This window comes from Mirounga angustirostris, unplaced genomic scaffold (assembly GCF_029215605.1).
Source record: "Mirounga angustirostris isolate CCGP_5_RB_7025 unplaced genomic scaffold, mMirAng1.0.hap1 SCAF_4, whole genome shotgun sequence".
Classification (NCBI taxonomy): domain Eukaryota; kingdom Metazoa; phylum Chordata; class Mammalia; order Carnivora; family Phocidae; genus Mirounga; species Mirounga angustirostris.
In genome coordinates, this window is record NW_026991712.1 from 18,779,102 (window position 1) to 18,791,479 (window position 12,378).

Here is a 12,378-nt window from a genome sequence, read left to right on the forward strand (position 1 = left end):
GAGATATTTTACATTCTGACTTTTTGTGTCAAGTCTTTGAAATCCAGTGTGTGTTTTATAGTTATAGCGTATGTCAATTCAGACTGGCCACATTTCAACTGCTCAGTAATACATTTTGCTATGTGGCTATTAGCACAAATCGATAGCAAATTTTTGTCTGCAGAGTCAGTGATTTTGTTGTAGTAGATTCCAGAGTAATAGTTTTTACATTACTATAATCCATTCTGGAGGCTTTATAGGAGAATCCATTTTCTTGCCCTTCACACCTTCTAGAAGGTGCCTGTATTCCTTGGTCTGTGTTTCTCTTCCATCTTCAAAGCCGGCAATAATCAGTTGGGTTTTTCTCACATGTCATTCCAACACTGACTCTCCTACTTCCCTCTTCTACATTTAAAGACCCTTGTAATGATATTGAGTCCATCTGAATAATCCAGGATAATGTCCCTATTTTAAGGTCAGTTGATTAGCAACTTTAAGTCCATCTGCTACCTTAATTCCCCTTTGCCATGTCAGGTTCCTTCATAGGCTCTGGGGATTCGAACATGGGCATCTTTGGGAGGCCATTGTTCTGTCTACCACACTACCCTTGTCAAATTATGTGCAAATTGTTTTTCTCTGACTCTGGTTGAAATCTGAGGCAGGTCACATAGATGTTTCCAGTTCCTTAGTAATTTTTAAAAAAGACCCCCCATGAATATTTTCAACATTCCTAACTAATTCTTAATTTTAACTTCTTTTATCTCACTATTTAGTCCTGACACAGGCCCGGAAATCTGGAGTGGGTACTACCACTTCTCCATATCAATGCCTGTTGTTTCCCACCTAGCCAAGCTCATGGAGGAGGGGTGCCATTCTATGGGCTTGAACCTCTGGCATTGGTGCTCTTTAATGCCAGATCCAATTACTGGCTCTTTGATTCATTGGGTGCTTGTGTAGGCTCCATGAAAATCCTTCACCAGGAACTCCACCTGCAGTCCCCATGATACGGTCAGTGCTTCCCCTCAGTTAGCTGCTACAACTCCCCTCACAGCCCTGGAGTTCCAGCATTCCTCCCCTCCATTAGGGGCACGGGAATCCTCCAGGTAGTCAAATTGGGCAGCTGACCCTGGACTAGCTCCCTTCCATGGTGGGGATGTGGTTTGCACCTCATGCTGCTCTTAGAGCAATCCAGTCATAGCTTATAACATTTAGACTTTCCACACCTCACTCATAATATTTAAGTTTACCAAATTCCAAGTTGTGTGAAACACTCCAAGTTATCTCCTCAAAATTCTTTTCACTGGCATAAGGCAAGACAGAAATACACCCCCCTTTTGGGGGATATGGAAAAAGAAGAAATATAACATAGAAGCAACACTTTTCAAAATAGTCCCTTTTGCTTGCTTCTTCACATGCAGCTTAGAGTTGGATATAGGATAAGACTGAGAGGAACTTGTTTTGGCATTTGTTATTACATTTTGAACATGCAGTCAAGCACTCAAGTTTATGGGATGGCTCTCAGCACCTATTGAATTGCTCTTAGCCTTTGGTGTCTCAGTGGAAAGTGAGATATCTGTATTTTATAGTAAATTCTTTATATTTATGCAAGCATAACAGGGCATTTAAACAAACAGCTGGAACATAGATACTTCTAATATAAAGAACCCCATCCCAAGAATCTTTTTTGAGTTAAACTGAAATACATAAACCTTTTGTTTTATAACCCCAGAAAGAGGAAGAATTTGAAAATGGGGTCATGGAACATTGGAAAAAGAATAGGAGAGATAAGGATAATAAAGAAGAAGAATATGTAATAGTTCATGACCCATTCCTAACCTCTTATACTACCATTCCTTCTTCCCTAGTGCTTAAAAGGGTGTTAGCCAACAAATGGAGGAGATATTTTGTTGGAGACCCTAATCCAAAACAATGTTCATCTGGGGCCAACTTGACAAATCTTGGGACAGATTAGAAAAAGAGATACTTTTCTTACCTCTACTTAGAACCTACAACCACTTTGGCATTCCAAGAACTGGTAGCTTCATGAAGGGGAGATAGCACCCCAGATCTAGACATTGTTATTCCCACATGGGCATCGAAAGCACTGTCAATGGGACAAGCAGTCCACATCAAATCTGAATTAAAAAAAGACTAAGTAGATCCTGCTTGCTGACTATATGCTAAGGAATAAGTAAGTCCTACATGGTAAGGTAGGAAGCTTAGTGGTACAGACTAAGTTAAGAACCTATGAGTTATTGATGTCAACGTGACTCCATTTGTGCCCCCAAACTGGAAAGGGTATGGGGCATTGGTGGTACATAGGATTTTACAGTTGACAATGGATTTGCTATATTATTTCAAGTAACTAAAGAACAGGCAGATTGTTAAGCAAGTTGGTTAAAAGACAAATTATGAAACTATCAGCATAAAATTGTACCAAGGCTTTAACTGTACATTGAACTGACCCTGCAAGGTTTGCTTCTTTTGACCCCTTGGGAGCTCTTCCTGAGGATCATATTTACATGACCCTAACTTTCAAATAGAAAAAAAATCATTGAGTGATTCAGGTATTTTAAAAATAAGAATCACTTGGGGCGCCTGGGTGGCTCAGTCGTTAAACGTCTGCCTTCAGCTTGGGTCATGATCCTGGGGTCCTGGGATCGAGCCCCACATCGGGCTCCCTGCTCCACGGGGGGCCTGCTTCTCCCTCTCCCACTCCCACTCCCACTGCTTGTGTTCCTGCTCTCACTGTCTCTCTGTCAAATAAATAAAATCTTTAAAAAAATAAAAATAAAAATAAGAATCACTTATAGTACAGAGAAACATTTTTAGACACAGGACTCAATTTTTCAGTTTTTGTCCAGATACACAATACAACACAGCAGAGATCTGTTCTGAATCATTGTGGCAAGGGATCACTAGACCCAGATCCACATACATCACCCACTCTTATTTTAACCCTCCCTTTGATAATGTTTGGATCATCTACCTACCATCCAGGAACTGAAGAGCTTGCAAGGGAACTTAGGAAGCAAAGGGAGTTTCATCTATGTGGTGTTTGAGGAATAGGGAGAAAGAACATGAAAAAAAAAAAGAGGAAAAAGAAAGGGAGAGATTGGCACATGTTCAGCATTAAATAAACATTTTGAATAGACTACCTTTTTTCTTAATGATCATTAAATATTCCTAAAACTGTAATTCTTCACCTCTTGTTTCTTTCAAAATGCATACTTCTCTGGATTTCTATGCTGTTCCCTGTCCACTTCCTACTCTGCCTGGTTTCTCAGGGCTATGGATTGTCACCTCTTTTAAATGGAGTCACGCTTCAAATTTCCATGCTCTATCTTTTTTTCTTCCCTCCTAAGTAATATTTCTAGGCAGCATTTCACACCAATGATTAAACCCTTGAATGATCCATAAAGATAAACTCAACAGGACCCATCATGTGCTTACATCAGCCATCTTGGGCCCATCATCTCACCATTTTCACAAATTAGCAACCTCCAAACAGCTTCATCTATTTCCTTTTCTATAACCTCCACAACCAGTTAGCCAACAAATCCAGTTGATTTTACCCCTGCGTGCGTTGTGTAGTTGTTTCCTCTTTTCCATGGCTGGTATCTGCTTCACGGTACCCTACCCTCCACAAGAACTTCCTAAATAGCACCCTGCTTCTCATCATCCCCCTTTGTTAATCATCTAATACTGATATGACCTGTTGAGTTAAGCCTGTGATGGCTTTCCATCTTCTCTAACAAGCATAAGTACTTTACATAGTCTTCAAGATCCTTCACATTAGAAACCTAAATTGCTTTATTAGTACTTCTTGTTAGTACTTTTGTGGGTACTCTTTACTAATCCTGCACTAACACACAGTTCCCACCTCAGCTTTATTCCCCTACTTACCCACCATCCTCAAACAAAAATGTGCATAATACCTTAAATCCTTCTGAGCTCATGTGGTTTTCTTTATGTGGGAGACGTTCTTAGCACACAGACAATGAATAATAATGAGCAACAACTACATTTATTTTATTGAGCACTTCCTACTAGCAGGTACTATTAACAGCTTGCCATTTATTAAGTCATTTAATCCTCACTCAACCCTCAGAAGTAAGTGTATGATATCCGTTGTGTAGATGAGAAAACTGAGGCACAGAGTGGTTAGGTAATTTATCTAAAGTCACAGGGCTGACAAATTCTCTTATTTATTTATTTATTTATTTAAGATTTTTTAAATTTATTTGACACACATAGAGAGAGAGAATGCAGAAGCAAGGCGAACAGCAGGCAGAGGGAGAAGCAGGCTCCCCACTGAGTAGGGAGCCCGATGTGGGGCTCGATCCCAGGATGCCCGGACCACAAACTGAGCTGAAGGCAGACACTCAACTGACTGAGCCAACCAGACACCCCTCTTTTTTAATTTATTTAAACTTTAGTTAGTTAACATGTAGTGCAATATTGGTTTCTGGAGTAGAATTCAGTGATTCATCACTTACATATAACACTCAGTGCTCATCACAACAAGTGCCCTGCTTAATGCCCATCAACCATCTAGCCCATTCCCCCCTACCTTCCTTCATCAACCCTCAGTTTGTTCTCTATCATTAAGAGTCCCTTATGGCTTATTTCCCTCTCTTCTTTTTTATTTCTTTTCCCCTTCCCATATGTTCATCCTTCTTTCTTAAATTCCATATATGAATAAGATCATATGGTATTTGTCTTTCTCTAACTGACTTATTTCACTTAGTATAATATACTCTAGCTCCATCCACATCATTGCAAATGGTAAGATTTCATTTTTTTGATGGCTGAGTAATATTCCATTAATATATATACACACATCATATATATTAATATAATATATATTAATATTCCATTAATATATATACCATATATAATATTAATACTAATATATATTAATATTCCATTAATATATACACACCATATATTAATATTAATATATTAACATTCCACATATATATGTATGGAATATATATATATACACACCACATATTCTTTATCCATTCATTAGTCAATAGACATTTGGGGTCTCTCCATAGTTTGGCTATTGTGGATAATGCTGCTATAAACATCGTGGGGCATGTACCCCTTCAAATCTGTATCTCTGTATCCTTTGGATAAATACCTACTAGTGCAGTTGCTGGGTCATAGGGTAGTTCTATTTTTAGCCTTTTGAGGAACCTCCATACTGTTTTCCAGAGTGGCTGTACCAGCTTGCATTCCTATCAACAGTGTAAGAGGGTTCCCCTTTCTCCACATCCTCACCAACACCTGTTTTTCTCATGTTGTTAATTTTAAGGGCTGACAAATTCTTATTGAAATTCTAAATAAACGTTTCATTTCATTTCATTTGCTTCTTAAAGCAATGTTATGAGGTAAGTATTATTTCATAAATTTCACAGGAAATTGGAGTTTATAAAGGTCTACCTCCAAAACCTTTGCTATTTCCATAATAAAATGCTTCCTCTCATCTAAGGGAAAAACACAAGCTTTATTGTTAAACTGAAATTTGGGGCTCTCCCACTTAATGTAGTATTATTTTCTCCATGATGCTTTTAGTGGGCTGGCCAAATGATGATGCTAAGCAGGCTTGGGTTACACATTTTGTGATGTGCCAGCTGCAGCACAATGAGCCAAGGCCAATAGGTTTGTAAGAACAACTCAATTATGCATCTGTCTGTGACATCCAACTAGCATAGTCTTGATAGCTTCATTGGCTGAGATACATGTTATATAATATCCAGTTTATGGACTACCCAGACAGTTATTTGGGAAATCAATACCTGGGACATTGTTTAGAGCAACTGATTTCAGATTTAACGTTTTCCTATTTTGAATACTTTCTTCTGAGTAAAACAGTATGTTTGGTTATGAACAAGGTAATGAGGGGTTATTTTCTCCCCAGTGATGCGGCAGATTGCTCTTGCCTCTTCTGCTGCACAGCAGAGGAAATCAAACACTGAAACACTGCACAGCCACACTTCTTTTCTCCCAACTGGTTGCTTTTCCCGAGTAAATAAAGATGACATTTTGCAGCTCAGCGTCAGAGATCAAAACAAAAAATGAAATCACTGCTCAGATGTTGCTTTATGTAACATTGAAAAGCTACAAACTCACCAACAATGTCCTGCCTTTTGGTCAGTGGCCAAAAATGAAATAACATATTTAGCAAAAAAAAAAAAAAAAGCCAATTATGAAAGTTGTCTGGGAGATTGTAGATCATTTGAAAGTTTTAGAAAGTGTCTCTTTCCAGCATTATTATTTGAGAACGATGTTAGTGAGGGCCAACGGGCTGTGTGCACTTCAGTAACACCCATAGTATAATTGCTGGCAGATGTATCATATGATTTCTAGTCAGAATTTCAAAGTAGAGACATTTAGTTCGATCCTGTGGATAATGATGAACTTGTGCAGCAACCATACCTCTAGATACTGGTTTGTATGATGAAAGGTGAAAAGTCCCATCAAACCACAACACAGACTGCAACCACCACTACACCTAGCCTTTGTGTCTAAGAAGCCCTCTTCCTGGTGAATGGTACCTCTGTTTCTCCTGTCATTCTTCACACACATTCATCACATTCTTATCCAGTCTCCTCTTGTTGAGTCTTGTTCCCTCTCCCTGCTCTGGAATTAGAACTTCATTATACTTTTCAATAGACTTTTTTTTTTTCTTTTGAAAATTTAGAAAAAGTAGCTTGGATTAGAGATCCCAATGTTTACCACTGAACAAATATCTCTAATTTTTGTACAATTTTTCCAGCTTTGTCACAGAATCACAACAAATATAAAGGAACTATTTTAAGGAGGAACATCTGTCTCAATTTTACTATCCAAACATCTCAGCATTTTTTTCTTTTCTTTTCCAAGTCCTCCCACCACTGTAGTCCATATAATAACTAATTGTGTTTTCATATAATCAGTTCACACACATAAATCTATTCTCTACTTTTTAACTAAATACTTTTATATAAAATGATAGGTAATATAAAAATTATATTAAGCATTTCCACATAGTTATATGGTGTATATAATTTTCATTTTTAATGGTTGTGTGGTATTCATGAGATTAACATACCCTTTTTTATTGAATTACTTTTTTAATATTGGATAATTGCATTGTTCTCAATTTTTGTTACTACAAAAACCATCATTGTTCATGTTTCTTTTCAATACTTGATGAGAGGACAGAATTTGTGATATAAATTGCCAAATTGCATGTCATGCTTTTTGCATCAATGTGTGCATTTCAAGTAATGTGTGAGTATGTGACCTAAATTTTTAAAAATCAGTAAGTTAAGTCATATTTTTAATGTAATCCTTAAATTGCATATACTCTTTTTGCTCATAAATATTTTTTTAATTTAACCACTGAGGACCTGTTTTTTTTCTAATCAATTTATATGAATATTTTGTGTAATGTAGAACCAAACCTTTATAATTTTATAAAAATTTTACATGGTATTATTTTTCATTCTTCAGAAGTTTAAAAATTTTATGACTGGATCAATTGATTTTTGTTTTTATTTTACTTCATAACTTAAAATATTGCCCTACCAGGTATCTAATAACTACTCAGATTTACTTTATATGATTTCATTTTTCTTTATAGTTAACTCTTTAATCCATTTGGAGCTTTCTCAGGGTATGTTCTGTGGTCATATTCCACAAATATACAGAAGTGCATGTGGAATTTTATTTTCTTGAACAAAAATAAGCAGAACCAGTCCCTAGAGATCTACATTTAGTAGGTCTTGGATTTAAAAAAAATACAGATATATATGTGTGTGTTATATATACAGTAAATGAATTAATGGATTATTTATAGTTATAATATATTGAATATAATTATATAAATACAATTACAGGTGCCTGGGTGGTTCAGTCGTTAAGCGTCTGCCTTTGGCTCAGGTCATGATCCCAGGTCCTGGGATCAAGCCCCACAGCAGGCTCCCTGCTCAGCGGGAAGCCTGCTTCTCCCTCTCTGACTCCTCCTGCTTGTGTTCCCTCTCTCACTGTCTCTCTCTCTGTCAAATAAATAAATAAATAATCTTAAAAAATAAAAAATAAATATAATTAATATTATTATTATTTATTATAATATGTCACCCAGTTTAGAAGAGTTGCAAGGAAGGAGCAGTAAATAAGTAACAAATAGAGTATAAAATAAGGTTTGGCCCATTTTTTTTCCCCCTCAAACTGGTGGTTTATAATTTCTTACTTATTCAAAATATTACATAACTCTTCTATCCCCCATTGTTTTGGCTACTGCTTTTACAGGTGTGAATATTTCCTATGTAAAAGGGAGTCATAATTTTCTCTATTTCTATCTGGAGTATATCGACTTAGTACTCTTCATCTCCACTCTATACATAGTCCCTCAAGTTCCTTGGATGTATAGACCTTGAATTTCAGCAAGCAATGTCTCCAAACATAGAGCAAGGGTGAAATTGCAGAAAGCAACTGCAGAAAGCAGCTAACCTGAGAAAGCTAGGTCTTGAAACACAGTGCTGGCTTGTTTCTTTATCTGTTGACCTGTCCCCAACACTAGCACAGTGCCTGCCCACAGCTGTCCTCTCCTGAATCCATAGGCCTGGCTCTCTTGGACAGAACTTAACCTAGAGCATGGTGTCCAGAGAGGTCTCTCTTGAAGAACCAAGAGCTCTGGCCACCTTCCCTACAATGGCAGAGAATGAGGTTCCTAAAGTTACATGTCTCCCAGCCAGAGAGCCTCTTTCCTTGCCTTTTTTGTTTCGTGTGGCCATGTGACTGAGTGTTCATTAATGGAAAGTGAACACAAGTGATAAGGGCAACTTGTGCCTCACTTCCTGAAAAGGAAATCACTGTCCTCTTATTTCCTCTACTTCCTATTTCATGTGGGCTAGTCCATTCAAATGGGATGGTGAGCCAGTTCCAACCACACAGATAAGGGCAATATCATAGGGGATATGTGTGAACGAGGAAATCTGGGCCCCTGGGTGATCTCATGGAGCAGAGATGCATACCTGACCCAGATACCTGCTGACATCCAAACAATAATATGTTGGGGTCTTTTCGTTAGAATAGCTTATATAGGTGCAAATTAATATACCTATGCTTTCTACCCTCACCTGCCCTTAACCCTCCTCCACCTTTCTGGAATCTAGCTACATTTTATTTTAGATACACACACATGCGCTCCCACATAAACACACGGAAAAATATAAACCAACACATACAAGTGAGTGATGTTACTCGCAGTGACTCTCACTATGCCCCAATTCATCTTTCTGATGATGCCATTCTCAGTAGTTCCAAGAGGATTTACAAATTTGTCAGGGCTGATGACCCAAAGAATTATAAGATCTCCAGCTAGTCTTCTAGAATGACTGCCTTCAATGATTTTCAAGGTACTTTTCTGTACATTATCTCTCTACTGGGTAGCAATAGCCTACCCCCAAAATTTACTTCCCATACCACTAGTTTTCCTACTGAAATCTTTCTTGCACATCTCAGTGAAATTTTCTCCAAAAAATCTGTGTCAAAATTTTCCATAGCACCCACTTTACCTGTAACTTAAATTCATACCTATATAATGATCTCCCATGTGTCTTTAAGAGACAGAATATATGCTATTAAAAAGGAGAAATAATAATAACAGGTAAATATATATTCTGTTTAATGCTAAAAAGTGCTGAAAAATGCTGAAAAGAAACAGCTCAAGGGGAACAAGAAGTTCTAGAGGGCAAAATTTGTTGTTGAGTTAGCTGGTTGGTTAGTTAGTTAGTTAGTTAGTTAGTTAGTTAGTTAGTTTTTATGTTGGGTTAGTTTATGTTTTATGTTGGGTGGTCAGGGAAGACCTTACCACAAAGATATCATTTGTGCAGATATCAGAAGGAAGTAAAGAGGGAACTATGTAGACATTTGGTTTAAAAGTATTTCAAGCAGATTATAAAAAACAACAATAGCAAGTGCAAAAACCATGAAATAGAAGCAAACTTGGCATGGCTGAGGAGTACCAAGGAGACCAGTATGGCTGAAGCAAAGTAATTAAAAGAAAAAATAGCAGATGAGTTTAGAGCAGTGGCCAGAGTTCATACCATGGGGGCCTTTGGTTAAGAGTTTGGAATTTCACTCTGAAAAAAGTGGGAAACCACCAAATATCATACCATATGTCAGGCATGAACATGTAATATCACATTCTTAGGGAGTTGACGATCCAATAGGGAGACAGTCATGTAGTCAAAATATCATGCTATGGCTCTTTCTGGGGAGAAATTCTGAAGGCCACCTACCTCATCAGAGGGAGTGATACCTGAATGGAGGAAGAGGCAGAGATGTGGAATCAATCTCATCTTCCTTTTCTCCTCACAGTTCTAATTGTTAATGAACCCTGATGATTCCAATTCCTGGGTCAATCTTGGAAGGATATCCAAAGCTTATTTCATAGAGACCTAGGAAGTCTTAAAATATATTGCTGCTACAGCGCTGGCAACCTAGTTCTTCATGTGTTCTCCATGTTTCACCATTCCAGTTCCCTGACATTCTGCTATCTTGAAAAAACATATTTACTTGGACTGCGGTTTCTCTGATTAGCATTTCACTTCCCTATTAACTTTTGTCTCTCCCTTTATCCATCAGCAATCTTTCACTAAGACTGTCCATCAGTCAATGTTCAATCAAGGAAATAGAAACTGCTATAAGTATTTCAGGCAGAGAAGAATTTAATACAGGAATTTATTTGCAAAATATTAGGAGGGCTAAGAGATAAAAGAGGAAAGTTAATGTTACCCAGGTGTCTGTGACTACATGGAGCCTCTGCTTTCACTATAAATTGCAGAACATTGCATGGTATTCCCAACAACACTCACACTCCTGATCCTAATCAGACCATGACTCTACACACATCAATGTTGGTACCAGTAGTAGAAATGGCATCTACTTTTCTAAGGTCTTCTAATCCCACGTGAGTGCTTACCACTAACTTAAGAGAAATATAGTGTCCAGTAAAGTGACCAACTCATCACCATTTACCAAGAACTTTTCAGGTTTTAACAGGGAAAATCCCACATCCCTAGAAACCTTTAGTCCCAGGCAAACTGGGCCTATTAATAATACCCAATTGGCAAGGGAATCTGGGAAATGTAGTTTTCAGGCTTCCAGTCCCAGCAGTACAAAGGAAAGTAAAGTTGCTCTGGGGCTGAGTACAAGAAGAGAGTTGTCAAACATAGTTCCTTTAAAGAAAACACAGGGGCACCTGGGTGGCTCAGTCAGTTAAACATCCAACTCTTAGTTTCGGCTCAGGCTGTGATCTCAGGGTTGTGAGATCAAGCCCCATGTCAGACTCCACTCTCAGCATGGAGTCTGCTTCAGACTTTCTCTCCTTCTCTCTCTGCCCCTCTCCCCTCCCCATTCTCTCACTCTCAAATAATCTTTTAAAAAATAACAAAAAATAAAGAAAACACAGATGACTCAAAACCAGTATGTCACCAATACTTAAATGTGAGCATAACCCATTACTTGGACTTCCTGTTGCTATGATACTATTGGACATGCTGATAGGAAAGATTTATTGATTCATACTGAGCTGCTATGGTGATGTAATTCTGACCATGAAGAGGTCAGATTCTAAGTGTAAGATTTTTATGAAATTAAGTGAGATTATTATTATATAAGGTCCATAGCATACTGCCTACACAGAATAACTATCCAATAAAAGGAATTATTACTACTGCTACTACTACTACTACTACTACTACTAACAGCAACAATGGTAACTGAGATCAGTTGTCTTAATCTTCTCCTAAGCAAAAACAGGCTGTAAAAAATAATGAAACTGAGGCCAAGTGGAAAAATAAAAATAAAAAACACCTTCGCTAGTTGTCTTTTCCATTTTCAAAGAGTATGGAATATAGAGTGTGGCTATTTCCTACCAGAATGTAGTTCCAGACATTTCTAGCCCCTCTTGGAGGAGAAAATAAGCCCTTCTTCCTGTTGTAATTGAGGCTGTGGGTTTGGCTTATTATAAGAGCCATGAGCTGCCTCTTATTCCTTTATGCAAAAAAAAAAAAAAAAAAGCAAAGGACACTCTTACTGTCAAAACACTCAGTAAAACAAAGGTTAGGTATCATTTTAAACATTAAAGAATTTTATACCAGTCCTTGGTACCAATAGGAATTCACTGCATGCCCACTGGGAACATAAGCCTTGCTTGGGCTATGGTATAATTTTGCTTGCATGGCTTTTATTTTTTTATTAACATATAATGTATTATTTGTTTCAGGTCTGTGATTCATCAGTCTTACACAATTCACAGTGCTCACCATAGCACATACCCTCCCCAATGTCCACCACCCAGCCACCCCACTTGCATGGCTTTTAAAATGTCATACAAAA